The 13235-nt window shown below is 35.3% G+C and overlaps 1 protein-coding gene across 1 annotated transcript in view; it reads left to right on the top strand.

Moving 5' to 3' along the window:
- The window catches only part of KHDRBS2 (KH RNA binding domain containing, signal transduction associated 2), a 571359-nt gene that overhangs the window by 309309 nt on the left and 248815 nt on the right, over positions 1-13235 (top strand). The gene's annotated exons all lie outside the window — the stretch shown is intronic.

The following is a 13235-nucleotide window of genomic DNA, read 5'->3' as shown; positions in this document are numbered from 1 at the left end:
TTATAATGGAAGAACTACTTCCATGTATTGGGGACTAGAGTGACTGTTTTTAGGATATCAGATTTTCTGCTACCTAAATAATATGGAGAATACGTATCTTCCCTTGCTCTGTAATCTCTGTTGCATACATTGAATATGGGGTTATAAGAGGAAAAAAGTACCTGTGAGAAATAATGCTGACCTGAAAATTGAATATCTCTCCAAATCCCACTTGATCTTTCTTAGCTGAGTGTATATGCTTAGAGAGTGTTAGGAAAAGAGTGAGAAGCCTCATGCCCTGTTGTCCTGCCCACCTTGCTCTGGGTCATACCTGCAGCAGTCTGGAATCTGGGGCTTCTTGCCTCTTTTCAAGGCCTTCAAGCTTCCACACCTATAAGGGTTATGATTCATTTGGGGGCAGATGTTTCAAGTGCCCTGAACTGGCCGCTAGCACATGGCAAACCCTAAGCCCTCACAGAGAGTCATGTGAAAACCCTCTGAGCTCCTGTCACTGATTTCAGCAGTTTCCTTTTTTTGTTTCTATTTCAACTCTAGGGAGCGAACACAAAACTCCTCTTTTCCAAACAGCCACAAACCTTTACCCTCCTCATCCAAGTGCTAGGAAAATTAACAAATTTTCCATAATATATATTGATATTCATGAATTACATGTACAATACGATATAAAGTAAAACAAACTATCTAAATATTTCTAGGGATCCAGATGTTTACACATATGTAGGAAAAAAGGTACACATACTTGACTAAAGTTCTTTTTTTTTTTAATCCTATTGACAGATTAAATTTTTGCTTGAACACCTGTATGGAAATCTGCTTAAGTGGTTTCCTTTTGAAGCACATTTCTGCCATGCTGTTTGGTTCATTCATCTGTAATTTTGTTAGGATTTGAATATCATAATCACTGGAGAGCTAGACCAAGACAATGATTGCTTAATTTATTATTATTTTTAGATAATTCAATGTCTATAAATCACATTAGCTCATTAAATTCTTCACAAGTTACTTTTTAAAAATTCAAAACCCAATCAAAACAGTATGACATTAATTTTAAGGTGGAAACTATAATTTATGTTTCAGAAATAGTCCATCTACTTTCAGAAATTAAAATATGATCAATGTTAGTGCAGATCTAATATGTTGGAGAGAAGTATGAATTGACAGTGGATGTGCTATCTGCACATGTATCTGTGCTATATTTCCCTTGAAACCCAGCTCCCTGAAGTCAGATGTCAGAGCTAAATTACACATTACAGGTCACATGCTGCCTGATAGCTACACTGTCAGCCTCAATATATATTGATTGATGGAAGTAGCCTCTTATTATGTGAACAAATTAAAACTATTTAACTGAAGTTTTGCATTTGCCAGAAATTCTTCTACAACAATGTATGTATATGTATTTATGATATGTATGGATTTCTAAAAAGCAGTGTTATCCCTCTACAGTACCAATTTTGATACAGCAAACAATGCATTATTGACCTTTGAGCTTCATTCTTGATGTTTTCTGTAAGTGAATCCATGTGGTAAATGAGCTGTAGTACAGGAAGTTCGATATTTTGGATTGCAGTATATTCAGAGGGAAAGGAATACATTTATGGATCTGTAGTCTATTTTTAGGTATCATTCATTTCAAACAATCAACTGGAAAACAAAATTAAAATTGGTTATTTCATAGGGCATAAAGTATGAGAGTCTTAAGAGCTGTCTTTATGGAAAAGCTTCTACAGTTAGATATAAGAGAAGAAAGAAAATTTTCTCAGACTTACTTTTTAATATATTGCTAAGAAATCATTCTAAGTTATAGGTCACAGTATGGTTAACAAGAAGAAGTCTTTATTTTAGATTTATTAGGACCCATATACAGGCTTTCACATCAAAATATGGAGGATGAGGGGGAACCTATAAAATCTGCAGGCTATGTGTCCCAATCAGACTTCATTAGGGAACGTTCTTCATTTAGATGGGGTTAGAGCATCATTTGCCAATATATTCTATGGAATATTCATTCTACACAGTGATCTGTGGGAAAAGAAAAACTTAGAGGGCCCCTGTGGTCAATTAAGTTTAGAAAATGCTGCCTTCAGTATTTCCTTCTTAGAGATCCACAACCTGAATTACCATTCAAAAGGCTCTGAGAGGTCCTGAAGCAGAGAAGCTGAACTAACTTTTAACCCAGGGTTTGCAATATTTATTCGGCCAAGTATCCCTTTGTTCAAAATATTATCTCACGCATTTTCAGCATGTTCTAACAAGATCTCGGTTGTTGGAAAGTGAGTTCTTATAACAATTCTATTTGTCTCACCCTCATATTTCTGTATTTTCAGGTGTTCTCTTAGATTACTAAAATGCTATTATTTTTCATAACATATTATGTAACACTAAATGTCATAATTTATAATGATTTTATCTGATGTTCCAAACATGGTCTTAGGTAACCACATTGACATAAATATTCTCAACCTTTGCATATATTTAACTACACCAATGCACCTGTCAAGCATGTTTACTACTGTGTTTTATTTCGCTACTAAATAGTAACCAATTCAAGTGGTGTCTGATAATTAAAAAGTCTGCTACTACTTTTAAGAAAAGTAAGAACAGAATGATTAACAAACATGCTTAGCATTGGAAGTCACTTTTCTTTAATCATACCTGTCTCCACAAGAACAGGCTTATTCACACATTTGATGTTGCTTTTAAGAAGGAGTTCATTAGATTCAAACCACTGTTATATGAGATGTTAAAAGGACTTGTTTAGGAGAAGGAGGATCAAAACTATGAACATTAAATAAAAACTGTATCACAACAACCAACAAAAGAAGCTAGGAAATCAAAACAAAGGCAAACTAAGTAGGCAATGAGAGTGGAAAAAACTATAGGTATGGGGAACATATTGGTGGGAGGTCAGAGGAGAGGGAGAAGAGGGGAAAGGGAGGGAAATGATGCAGGAATTAAGAAGCATAGTAGGAGGGAGTGGAGTAGACTGAGAAGAACTATATGCACAACCAATGGGCATGGACTAAGGACGGGCAACTGGAGGGAGGGGTGTCACTGGGTGGAGGGGAACAAAAGGAAAATAAATTGGAAAACTGTAACAGCATAATCAATAAAACATTTTTAAATGTAAATTGGTTTTCCATTTAATAAACTGAAAAACTGGGCTTTCAGAATCAATATTCTGCATAGAGCAGGGGGGATATAGGTCATACATCTGATCTGTATGTAATTTGCATATTATTTTACTGTCATATCCTAAGAGATACCTGGCCTAAATAACTGGCACTACTATTTAATTTTTGTCACAAAGTGATGATAAAAACCAATAAAGAATATTATAATTTTTGCATATTGCCCCCAAAAGTATTTATATAATTATTGATTGTTCTTTAACTGTAACAAGAGCCCCCTGAATTGTAAACATGTTTAATGTTGGGAAATTTAATGGATCTTCCACAATGTAGTAGTTGTACTCTTAAGTTAATTGAAAGGTAAAATTCACATGCAAATATGAACAAATGAACACCTCTGCAAAATCTTGACACTGCCCACAAAACACTCTGACCCTCAGGTTCTGCAGTACATGGATTGGGATCCACTGCAATGGAGCAACAGAACTGGGGGACACACATATTGTTTTATCTGTGTTAGAACAACATTTTCCTGAGGATAAGTCTTGAATACTGCTTCATCACAAGTTGATCAAGACCTGAAGTCATTCTTTCTACCAAGACAGGCATCCAAGGGAGACCCCTTATTTATTTTTACTGCCACTTATCATCTCTACCAATTCACCTGTAAAGTAATGATAACCAAAACTATCTCTCTGTCAGTCAGTCCAAAGACCAGCTCTTCTCCAACTTAACTGTAAACTTTCAAAGCATATGGTTATATTATACTGTTGATTGGCAACATAGCAGACATGCTCTTCAGATCCTGCCAGAGATTCTAAACTCAAATGCTTGGCTGCCCAATTCCTATCAAGCTTAGTTGTGAAACATAATGTTTATTGAAGATTGCCTGTAAGATATGCTTGCCTCTAGGTTATAAATACATTCATGAATTATATTTCGTAGAGTGTTTTCCATGAAGCAGAGATCCTAGTAGTTTCTCTGCAAAGAACACACATAAGCATATGTATATATGTAGATTTATACATACACACATTTTTGTATGATTATATTGTCTTATGTGGTAATATTTTGTAAGATAGCCCTATAAAATATGCTATTGCTTGTATTATATTTATTCTATGGCCTCCATATAGTATACTTTCAACACAGCAGTAGGAATGATTCATTTTAAACTGTAAGCCAGACCATATTAATCCTGTGCTCAAAGCCCTGCAGTGGCACTCCGCTTCATGCTGAGTAAAAGTTAAATAATTTATAACAGCTTTCAAGACCCTACATGATTTGGCCACCCCACCATTTCTTTTGGACCTCATGTTCTACTACTTCCTTTGCTCCCTCTGCTCCAACCACTCTGACTTTACTTCACCTTGAGCAAGTCATGCTTGCTACCAACTTTGGGCCTTTAAACAGGTTGTTCCTGTGCATGAACTCCCCTTGATTCAGCATTGTAGGCTTCCTCATCTTTTGCAAATCTTTGTTCAGGTATCATTTTTTCCAATGAGTCCTTCCCAAGACTCTACTTAAACTCATCTTGCTTCCCCTGCCAGCACTCCTGATTGCCCTTAGCCTGCTTGTATTGCCTTGCCATTTTATATAGCACTAATCACCTTCTAAACCATGATATAATTTGTTTACTTATTAGGTCTATTTTTTATTGTCTGTCTCTTTCTACTAGAATGTAAGATCCAGAGACCTTTGTCTGTTGTATTTATTGACTGTCACCAGAGCTAAGAAGAGTGCCTGGTTCATAGTAAGCACTCAGTAACTAACTGTTGCATGAATCAATGAATGAAAGTTTATTGTAGTGTTATTGTTTCTGTATAATATGATGCTCACCTTCTTGAAAATTTATAAGGAAAAGTCCTCTCAGGTTTCTCTTTATCCATGACAATGCCCACTTCCAAGTTGTACACTGACTTGAGTCCAGGCAAGGAGATAAATGAAGGGGAAAAAGTAGTAAACTTACCACCAGTTAAGTGTTGTTTCAAATTCTTCTCTTCTTCCTCAATCTGCACAATATTTTTGAGAGTCCTCAAATAACTATCTCATGCATTTATGGGGAGAGGTCGTGTACAATGTGCTAATGCCATCTTACTCTGAAGCAGAATTCTCAATGTGTTTTTTAATTTTAACCTCATAAGATAAATGTATATAATTCTTATAAAAATAAATTTATGTAAAGATAATTGGTTATGTTCATGGTGCAAATTTGTTAAAATACTAGAATAGTTTATTTGAAGCTGAATTTGGGTGTTTTTGTGGAGATATACTGCTTCTTGTTGAAATGTTCCAGAGCTGACCTTCATTTCTATTTTATAAAACCCATCAGTGTAAGTTACTCATGTTTTTATTGATCTGAGGTTCAACGTGTCTGTTGCTTCTGAATTATTCCCCTTTATTTGACCACAGTTTTGTGGAAAACATCAAACCACACATAATTGTTATTATTAACAGTAAGTTAGTTTAGTATAAAAACTTCTCCTCAACATGAATGCCATTTCTCTGTTGTTTCACAAATATAAATCAAAACAGCATCTTAATACCTTATTTATAATTGTTCCCAAAACCAATAGAATGGGATCAATGCTGATGACATTTTTAACATACTATAAACATTGCTATAACATTTTTTATAATCATGAACCACAGCCAACTGCCAAAAATTCTACTTTTCCTTTAGTTTTGTATTATTTTAAGACATGAAATTATTAGGTGTTTAAGTTAGACTTTTTTTTTAGGAAGCAACAACTTATAAAGATATCAAGGCTTTTTGCAAATAAATATTTAAATTAAATGTTTCTTTTTAAAAACACAGGTAGAAATCTACTTATGATATTTTGATTCTGAATTTGACTTGGAAATAAAGATCATTTCCAAGAATGCTGTCCAATAGCATATGTACAATATATACATTAACATATTTTTTCTGTAAATTAATATTTGCAGAATTATATAACAATTAGAAAATTAATAAAGTCAGTTTCTATTAATAATATTAGTGTGAAAATATTCATCATTTGCCTAAAATGTGTGCGGACTCCAATTTGAAAATGTTGATTGTGACTGGATTCCATCTGTACGGTTCAAAGTGGAAATAAAATATATTTAATATTCTGGAATTTTAATGGCATAATACAAGGAAATGGATTAAATTAGCCTTATAAATGAACTAGAAGCATAAAAGCATGATTCTAAGTTACACATTTTTTTTTCTTACCCTGATATACAATTTAGTTGGTATCTGCTGATTATTCCAGGCTATTGTTAAAACTTTTGGGTGAAGCCACCTATATATCCTTTCTGGAATTGGGAGCTGTTGTTACTTGTCTCATGTCAATAGGATACATATCTGAGGAGACCAGTGGGAGAAGGACTGGAATATATCCTGGGTTGATAGAGTTAAGGGCCACCTATGGCCAGGGAAGATGATACTCTAAATTCAAATGTTGAAGCAGCTATTGCAGTACAGAAGATCAGCTCCAACAAAAATAACCTAATAGACGGTCTAAAGGAGGATGTCTTCTGAGCTCAGGGGATTATCGCAGAGATCCATGAAACCAAGCTAGGTATCTGAAGAATGCAGAGAAGCATTTGGAAGCAGGGTCAAGAAATTAAGTACTAATTCAAAGTTCTACAGTTCCTTGACCAGTCTTAATCATAACAGAGTGTTATCTGAGGCAAGACTTCTTTATTTTTTTATTTTTAATGAAATCAGAATTAAGCATTGAGTCAGTTGAAAAGGAAAAACATATACCTAGCTGGAATATAGTAGTACAGAGTCAGGGGACCAAGTAGTTCCTGACAGTGGAATTTAAACACATTTGATATTTTATTATAGAGCTAAAATTTACATTTTATTAGAATTTTCTACTAATATGGCTTTCACTGAAGGCAGATTTGACTTTTGTGGTAAATCTAATATTGTATTGTGTTTTACTTACCCCATAATCATCTTCATATTTTTCCTTGCACTTGGCAGAGACTCCTCTTTATTACATTTAATGTTTAATTTTTAGTCCTGTTATATAATTAGGAGTAGTAGAAGTATCAAGAAACTAGACTGTATAATTTCATGAAACTCTTATTGACTTTTCTATTAGCTTTTCCAATTTCCCTGCAGAAATTGTTTCTATCGATATTTTAATTTCATGTGTGTTGAATGACAGGAAGTAAAGAGATTTCAGCAGATGGTTGCCACAAACTACATGCTGCATTTCAGAATCGGTCTACAAAACTCTGCAGCTTGGCAGTGTGTGGTGGATCATTTTACTGCCTGTTAATGCCAAAAGAAATCTGGCTTATATGTGTGTTTTTCCATTTAATTTATTCTGATTTTATTAGGAGCTATCAGACTTGATTTACTTGTGTCTGGTATGTCCATAAAATTTAAATTCAAAAACTTTTCAAACATCAATTTTTCCATGTGCATTAACTGAAATTTCATTATTTCTTAGATTAAATATTTAAAGTTACAACTGATAACTTTAAGTATTGCTTTAAATATTCTTTTTAATAGGCAGTTTTTAAATGTAGGCAGTTGAAAACATCAGCAAGTAATATGGTAACTAAGGCTACACCCTGATATTTTTAACCCAAATCAATATTTCAATTCTTAAGGATCTCATCTAATAACCTCCTGTGAAGTAGGAAGTGGTGTTATCTGCTAAGGGTAAGGGCAGAGATGCTGGGTCAGAAGACTAGGGGCATGTAAAAATCTCTCAAATACTTGCAGACAGTAGGGGAGACAAGGCAAGCCCTAAAATGTTTGAAGAACCAGATGCATCAGAGTGACATCAGTTGAGGTCATGCAATGCTGCTGATGTTGGAGGGCATCTTTCTGCAGCATAATTGTGCTTGTGTCAGGTAGGTTTGATGGAGGAGCAAAAGCCAAGAAAATGGAAAGCATAGTCAAGGGCATGGTTTTAATTACAGATCATGGGGAAGCTCAGTGGAGGAGGGAGTAAAGACAGAAGACAGGAGGGCTACAATAAAGAGAGAAAATTAGAATTGAGTATTATATTAAAAAAAAGAACAAGTGCTGTAGAAGAACACCTCTGATAGAGTAGGAAAAAGTTTATAAAGAAGCATGGTGCTGCTTAAGTGGAATATTTGAGGTAAAACAATACCAAATAATGCAGTCAACAGGATGGCCATTAGAATGTGGCATTGAAGTGCAATAGAAGTTAATAGCACTGTGTCGAGAGCTAGGAAAATGAATGCAATAGCCATATGCTATCTGCAATCTTTTGTATTTAATGAATGGGATGTTTTAAGAATAAACCAAACTTTAAAGTCACAATGAATGAGGTTACACTGAACAGTTTACAGAAAAAAAGCATATAAGCAAGGGTGGCCAAGTAGCCTTCTCTTCAAGACTGAAGGTATTTTTAAACCCTCCAAATAGGAATTTAATTATAGGAAGCAACATTGATGAAGACAGAGAAAACTTACTTCTCCTTTGTGATCTTGACAGAATAAAGATTTATAGGAACAGCCTTGCAGAGGAGGGAAAGCCAGGCTTTAGTTAAGAAAATGGAAATTGTATCCACTAAGAGATTGAGAATATGAAGTATATTGTTTTGTGTTTTGTTATATGGTGGAATAGCACAGTGAACTAGTTTGGGTGTGAATGAAGAAGTCATAAGCTGAATTAGGGACTAGAACCATAAGCACTTTATAACTGAAATCGGGGTATAAAGATAGATTATACAAATAATGATGATAATGATGAAAAAAGCTAACATCTGTCAAGCACTTGTTATGTGCAAGGTGCTGTTCTAATTAACTTGCCTCAGATCTTAAAACAATAAGATGACAGACTATTGTTTTGTTATTTAAAATGAGATTGAACTGAGGCACAGAGAGTTTTGGAGACTTCAGGGACACAGCTGATATGTGAAGAAGCCAGGAAGATGGGTGGAGTGTACCTGTTTACAATCAAGGATATAGGGGTGTGTGGCAAATGGTGAATTGACCTGTCCTGTGTTTTTTGTTTGTTATTTAAATACTAGTTTTATAAATTGCTGGTGGACTTTTCTTGGTGCATATGTGATGAGGGTGGGGAGTGGATTGGTGGAGCTCTGTGATCTGTTCCCTAAGAGCTCACTGTGGCCCTGATAGTAACTGGAGTGGCTACGAGCCCGGAGCACAACAGTAGATGGAATTACTACTGGTAGAAGATTTTTGAGATGACTGAATAAAAATACCACAACCATGACAAATGAAATCCGGAGATAGGAGAGACAGGCTGTTTTGATTTTAATGTCATCAGTGAATCATTCAGTTCTATCAGTTTCCATCTTACGATGTCCTCTAACTGTATTAGTTGATGCTACACAGTAGAAGTCATTAACATTGATTCATGAGGATCAGAATTGCATAAGATGGTCTCTGACTTATGATGATTTGACTTACAATTTTTTGACTTTACTATGGTATAAAAGTGATGCCATTCATTCAGTAGAAACTGTGTTTTGAATTTTGAATTTTGACATTTTTCCAGGCTAGTGATATGTGGTTTGATAGTCTGTTGTGATGCTGGGCAGCAGCCGTGAGCCGCAGCTGCCAGTCAGCCACACGATCACGAGGGTAAATAATGCTATACAGTGTATCACTGTGTGAGATGATTTTGTCCAACTGTAAGCTAAAGTAAGTATTCTGAGCACATTTAAGGCAGGCTAGGCTAAGCTATAATGTTTGGTAAGTTAGGTGTATTAACTGCATTTTTGACTTGATTATTTTCAATTTATGATGGATTTTTGAGGCCATAAGTCCATTGAAAGTCGAGGAGCATCTGCATACTGGAAAATATATATATATTACATATATATATGTAATATATATATGTAATATATATATACTGACATGTTATGCTTTGAACATATAGTAAGAGCGAATTGAGAGCATGAATTCTAGAGCCAGACTGTACATTCAAATCCTTGCTCCACTGCTTGCCAGTGATAACTACGGGCAAAGTTACCTGTCTGTGCAGCAACTTCAGCATATGTAAAATGAGAACAAGTCTAATCCTGATCTCATAGTACCATTCTGTGCTTTTAGACAGGTGACTGGCACTTGCTAAGTAGTAAATATACTAGTGATTAATTACATTATTATCTATCTACATATATAGGCAAGCAAACCCATACACACACACATGCACACATACACACCTATGGACTGACTTTTCAGACTAAAAAGAATTAAGCTCTGAAGACAGTGCCACACTTGGCAGGTGCTTCTAGAAACAGTGACATACCACTGGAGCGTGATTCTTTGTGTCATGCCTGGTGGCACTCTGCGATGCCTGTGGAGCCTCCCTCTGCCAGGATATTTTTTTATTACTGCTTGACAGACCTTGATTTTGTGGCAACTTTGTCCTGATGTCTTGTTTAGTCACTGTGGTGTTTCCATCACCATCTGTCTCCTCTCCTGGTTGCATTTATACTTTTCAGTCTAGAAACTTGTCGTAGGTCTTCTTTAAATTAGTTGCTCACAGTTTTCTTTCCTCTCTGCTATCAGCAAAGTTAACCTTGCTTGGGGTTTTATTTGCTGGTGGCCCAGGACCTTCCCTTTGCCCTTTCTGAGTCAGCCTCGAAATTCGTTCTGTCTCAAACTGCACTTGTATATTCTAAGAAGGCAGAGGGGTCACGGCACTCTATTCTCCAACAGTATCAGCAAATTCTTTTGATTTCTAGAGCATGGGTGGGTTATATGCTTTCTCTTTTCTTATAGAAAAATGAATTTCATGAACACGAGAAGAGAGCTTCATTTTTTACAGTTTTATGGGTAAGAGCAATTTTAATCATTCTAGTAGCCTGCTTTTTCAGTTGGTGGTCAAAGGGCATCATTATCATCAGACACGAAAGAAGCTATGTCAAGATGCTAGCAATATTAAGTGAAATTGTGCACCTCTGTCAAAGTTGAGTTGACATAACAGGAGTTTTTCTTTAGACAATTTTAAGGAGTATAATGATGTTTCTAAATGTCAATGTCTCTTTTTAAGTTTAGATAGTCAGTCCTGAGTTAGTATATTAGTTCATGTATATTAGTTCCTGTATGGAGCAGGGATAGAGGCAAGTTCAAAAATTCTTGGCATTCCCATCTTTATTTTTCTAATTCTTATCAAGGGTTTATGATAACTTTTAGAACCCACGAAAATGATTTTAAAAGTCACAATAGACTAGTCAGAGTCATAATATATACAGTCTGAGTTATATCACTTATGCCATGATTTTCTCATCTTAAAAACAAAAATGATAATAGTTCCCCTTCCTTTCTCTGGGCCATTGTGAATCTCCATTTATATAATATTTATGAAAGTACTTTGAAAACTCTAGATAAATATAAGGTTTCATGTTTAAGTATATAAGACATTTTGGAAATTTTCTAAGTTGAATCAGATATGAACAGGTTTTCCTCTTAACCTTTGAGTAGGTGTCATTATATTCACATGTTTTCAATATAATAAAAAGAAATAACTTCTGAAGTGTATTTTTCAGAATAGATTTGATAAAAATATTGTTGCAACATGGCTTCCCTGAATACTATGAGAATGGAGAAGATAACAGGATATCCACACAAGTGCTGTGAGATGAAACATGGCAAAATAATCAGCACTAAGAATAAACTGTTTGATATATTTGATTTGTTCAGTTATTTAATGGCAGTTGCAGTCTTGGTAACACTTTGGGAACATGTGGAATGCATTTAACATATTAGGTTATGGTAATCATTACATAATCTTCACAGCTCTGTTTCAAGTATTTATTGATATCTGGATAGAAAATCATACTTTGTATAGGGATATAGTGTATTGAGTCAAAGAGATAGATGTGAGTCATGAGACGATATGCAAACTTAGAGAAAATGTTTAAATAGTAGTTACTAATTTTGAATTTAAATAGTCTTGAAAATCCAAACTGAGAAAATAAAAATGTTATCATGGCAGGATGATAGAAAGGAGATCACGTGGAAGATCCAGAAACTTTCTGTATCCAGTATTCAGTGTCTTGGCATCAAAGCTGTTATCCCTGGTCAAGTTCCTTTCATTGTGCTTCAGAACTGTGTATCTTCCAGTTTGTCTTTTCAATGTAGCTTTTATCTGAAAAGCTCTCCTAACCAACTCTTTAAAATAATACCTTGAGTCATCACTCAAAAGGGAAAAATGGTGTCACAAATGGCAGGAGTTCCTTCTTTCTCACTGCTGCATAGTATTCCACTGTGTAAATGTACCATAGTTTTTTGATGCACTCATCTACAGATGGGCACTTAGGCTGTTTCCAGCACTTAGTTATTGTAAACAGTGCTGCAATGAACATAGGGGTGCATAGGTTCTTTTGAATTAAGGTTTTAGAATTTTTCAGGTATAATCCTAGTAGTGGAATCGCTGGTTCAAAAGGTAGTTCCATTTTTAGTTTTTTGAGGGAATTTCATACTGTTTTCCATAGTGGCTGCACCAGTCTGCATTCCCACCAACAGCGCAGTAGGGTCCCTATTTCTCCACATCCTCACCAGCACTTGTTGTTTGTTGATTTGTTGATGATGACCATTCTGACAGGTGTAAAGAGGTATCTCATTGTGGTGTTTATTTGCATCTCTCTGATGGCTAGTGATGTTGAGCATTTTTTCATGTGTCTATGGACCTTCTGTATGTCCTCTTCGGAGAAGAGAATTATGCTTAGTGAAATAAGCCAGGCAAAGGAAGAAAAATACCATATGATATCACCTAATACAGGAGACTAAAAAACCACATAAATATATGAACTAAATAGAACAAGGAGCAGAATAACAGTCAGTAGGTGGAGGGGGGAGGGAAAGAAGGGGGATAAGTAAGGGAAGGGTTTAGTCAAAGAACATATATAAATGACTCATGGACATGGCCAACAGGGAGGGATATGATTGTGGGAGAAGGGGTGGGCTGGGTAGGGGGGAGCAATGGGGAAAAAATGGACAACTGTAATCAAAAAACCAAAAAATAAAATAAAAAAAAGAAGTGAAAAATGGAACAAAGTGCTCAGCACTGTATGCTTCTGATTAGTTTCATGTAAAAATGAACTGCAGATGTGCCACAGCTTTCTACAGAGAAAGACAAGTACCATA

The sequence above is a fragment of the Furipterus horrens genome, unplaced genomic scaffold (assembly GCF_987537825.1).
Source record: "Furipterus horrens unplaced genomic scaffold, mFurHor1.1.pri manual_scaffold_6, whole genome shotgun sequence".
NCBI classification, from domain to species: Eukaryota; Metazoa; Chordata; class Mammalia; order Chiroptera; family Furipteridae; genus Furipterus; species Furipterus horrens.
The sequence above is the reverse complement of the archived record's forward strand: the minus strand, read 5'-3'. Positions and strand labels throughout refer to the sequence as shown.